The 3,696-nt window shown below is 40.9% G+C and overlaps 1 long non-coding RNA gene across 1 annotated transcript; it reads left to right on the top strand.

Annotated features, from left to right (window-relative positions):
- Positions 1-964: 964 nt before the first annotated feature.
- LOC136285865 (uncharacterized) lies at positions 965-2,878 on the top strand. Its single transcript, XR_010719578.1, has 2 exons — positions 965-1,136; positions 1,738-2,878. It is a non-coding gene; the product is annotated as an uncharacterized lncRNA (long non-coding RNA).
- The last annotated feature ends 818 nt before the right edge of the window (positions 2,879-3,696 follow it).

The following is a 3,696-nucleotide window of genomic DNA, read 5'->3' on the forward strand; positions in this document are numbered from 1 at the left end:
CAGTTCCAGGTGCAGAGGCAGAATCACCCACCTCAGCCTGGTGGCCACACTGCTTTCAATGCATCCTAAGACACCTGGGTTTTCATCCATGATACTCTCGGGGTGTTTCTTGGAGTGTAGCACCTGGATGTGATGCAGCAGATTTGTGGAACTTTCCCAGGGGTGGGAGGTCCATTTTGCCATGATGCTGTAAGGAGGCTGAGGCTGCAGCTTCCACCAGGGATGGGCTGCTCTTGAGGCAGCTGGAACAACCACCCCTTCACAGGCAAAGCCTTTTGTCCCAGCAGAAGCTGAAAGTGATGAAAATCTGCCAGGAATTAGCCATGTGAAGACTATAAATAATTGGGAAAAAAATGTGGAAATGGCAGGAATGTAAAAATCTGGCATCTCCCTTCGTGATTTGCAAAGCAACACCCGGAGTCCAGCTGATAACACAAAGAAGATCCTTAGCTTTGGCTTGCCAGAAACAGAGGCAGGAACCAGCAACCTGAATTATGTGAAGTCCATCAGGTGTTGGCACTGGTAAAAAGAAGGGAAATTTCAAATAAATAAGGTGAAATGGGAAGACTCCCTTAGAGCACATGTACAAAATTTCATTATTGTTAAACTAGTGAGCCAAGCACAGCTTTTCATTTTCAGCTCCCTGCAAGATTGATTTGACTAGTATATAGTGAGGGACTTCAGTCTTTTGTAGCCACCTGGAGCAGGGGACCAGCAAAGGCCAAGGTATTTCCCTATCCAGGTGGCCCTCATAAATATCTTGGTGGAATTTATTTTCTTTCATTTACTTTGGCATTGCTTGGGCACTGCTTGATTAAGGGGTGGTGTGTAGGAACTGATATGCCCAGAGATAGACAGCCACATCTGCTAACCATTTGGATTAATTATTACACCTGTACCATAAAACACATGTTAATAAAGGCTTGGTGAACAGGTTCAGGTTGCAGTTTTAAAAAGGCCCAAAGAAAGCACAATACTAGTCACATAGTGAGCCAAACCTTTTGCTGATAAGATGCTGCAGGTTCCAACCACATCCAAGGAAGAGGCAACATCAGATACACATGAAAAATAAATCACACTCAGGAGGAAAGTGAATATCCTGGCAAGCTATGCCTTTGTAGTCTATTGGCTAGAAGGTGAGCGACAGTACACATTCTTTCTTTCCTTCTTTCTTTGCTGTTAGATGTAGAAGGAAAAAAATCATTAATCACTCTGCAGGATACAGCACTTAAATGGGTAAAGTTGCTGAAGGGGTCTGGTTAGCATCAGCCGATTTTTCATTTCCTTTCAGTGGGGACAGTGTGGTGCTCTGGAATCCCTGGAGCCCAGGAGCATGAATGCAGGTATTGAATTTTCAGGAGGAGACAATTAAGACCAAGCATGTGAGACACGATCATATTTAAATTATTTCAGATACCTCAGCTGAAGACCTAACCCCTTTGCCTTCTTCCTTCTTTGGGAGGCATATTTGGGAGGGCTTTACTGGACTGGCATTAATCATTAATCATATGAGCCTTGTGTCAGTTATGATGGAACACAATGGAGCTCTGTATTTATTATTTCTTCCCCTGAAAAGGTTTACCATATTCTTTCTGCCTATGGAAAATCACTTTCCTAAAAAATCTCTGCAAACATCTTTTGCCTGTTTTTTACAGTTCTTTATTCTGAGATGGTCTGAAGTCAGAATGGAGTGAATGTGGGCCCTGAGCCTGGTGCCAATTCTTCATTATTTTCCAGATATCTCCTTACCCAAACTGGTTTCCATCGTGATCTGCAGATGAACTGAAGAAAGAGCACAGGACCATTGTGAGAACACCTCAGTGTCACCTCACCTGCAATCCTTCTCACTCTGGGCTTCATCTGTGATTGATACTGGTGTTTACCTGGTACCTTTGAAGGGCAGTAACACCCATCATTGCAAATACCACTAACAAAGGGGCACATCATGGGCTGCTCTGATGCCCAGCACCACTGGGCCATAGTGCATGGTTAAGGAAATCTTTTCAAAAGAGGAAGCCAGAGCATGCACCTATCCCTTAAACCTGTTCAAATGATATTTCACTGGCAAACCCAAAAGTTCAATATGTTTGGTCCTGACTTGTGGCAAATGCTCCAGCTGAACACTTCCCAAGCTGAGTTTGATGCTGAAAGATTGGCAAAAGATTCATAACTCGGGCAAAAAAAGCTTTCCACTGGGGAAAGACAACTTTGAAAGGAGGATGGGTTTTTCACGTCATCACAACCCCACCTCCAGACTCTACCAGAATGCCTGCAGCAAGGACAGTTTGTTAGATGTAATAAGCCTACCTTTGGGAACATCCTGCAAAGGCAGTCTGGCCATCCAAAGGGAAGGATGCTCTTTCAAAGAGATTTTTCATGCATCAGGACAAAAAGATTAAGTTAAATGTCTGTCTCATCTGCCCAAAGAAATATTTGTATGGAAATATGGCAATCTACGTGGGACAGGAGTATGGAAATGTGCAATACCCTGGGATATAATTTTAAGAGATAGCCCATGATAGGGCTGATAAGGCTATTTATCTTGACATGTGTGTTTCAGTGTCTGAGGTTTACTTTCCCCTGCAGCCTCAGTTTAAGATTTTGTGGTCTTTACCAGAATATTCATACACTGCAGCACTTTGGAGGATTGGATGAATGAATGCAATGCTAATGAAATTAGCATTTCATTTTCTTTATTTTCAAATCATACTTCTGCAGTCTTTTTTCAAATTATCACTATATGATTAATGTACAGTTTTGTGGGTGCTCTGATCATTTCAGTTCTGTCCAGGTAATAGGTGCCAGTTGCAGTATATGAACTGCAGTGCATGAAAACTACTGCTACATCAAACACATTCATTTTTCTGTACTGGAATAATCCTTGAAATGTATTCATTTCAAGCTATTGTTTAGATTTACTATCCAGCTCCACCTTCTGGTAAACTTGAATTAAATCTAACTTTAAGTTTCTTTCTACTTGCAAGTACTGAAAGCAAATTCTTTCCTTTTTAACTATGCTACTGATCAACACCTAAGGATGAATTATACTGACCTGTATTAACCTTGCCAGTCACTGAATTTGTACCCCATCACCTTTTTCAGGGATACACAAAATAAAAACACTTTCAGAGTAAGCTTTAAGGGAGATCATCTGCATTCTCAAGTCATGAAATTTTTGATTTGAGACATCTCTTCATGGATAGGTCCCAAACTCCAAAGTTACAGTATTGTTTCCTTAGATTTGTACCGCCACAGTTCTTTCAATCTCTGCTGCTTTTGAAAAAGAATGCACAAATGTGTCTGATGAGATATTCATTCACTCTCAAAGAGTTTCTCAAAAAAGATAAGCATGAATGTGTTTATACTCAAAACTGAGCATAACTGGGTTTAAATTAAATGGCTCATTTATCCCATTTTGTAAAACATATAAAGAAATCAGACAGTTATATGTCACATACAAGGGACATCCAATACTACTGATTTATGAAGCACCTAGGAGAGCTGCATTCCTGTCTTGGACAGGGCATGGGTATGCTATGTATTTCAAAACCAGTTACTTAATCCATTTATCCAGGCTCCCGTCTATGGTGTTTGGGTTTTTATGCACACTTCTTGCCTGTGCATTTGCAGTTTCTTTTGAATCCTCACCTTTTTTTATTTGTGTACTTCTATATAAGCTGTATTTCTCCTAATAAA

The sequence above is a fragment of the Chamaea fasciata genome, unplaced genomic scaffold (genome assembly GCF_029207755.1).
Source record: "Chamaea fasciata isolate MVZ Bird 193981 ecotype frontalis unplaced genomic scaffold, bChaFas1.0.hap1 SCAF_2, whole genome shotgun sequence".
NCBI classification, from domain to species: domain Eukaryota; kingdom Metazoa; phylum Chordata; class Aves; order Passeriformes; family Sylviidae; genus Chamaea; species Chamaea fasciata.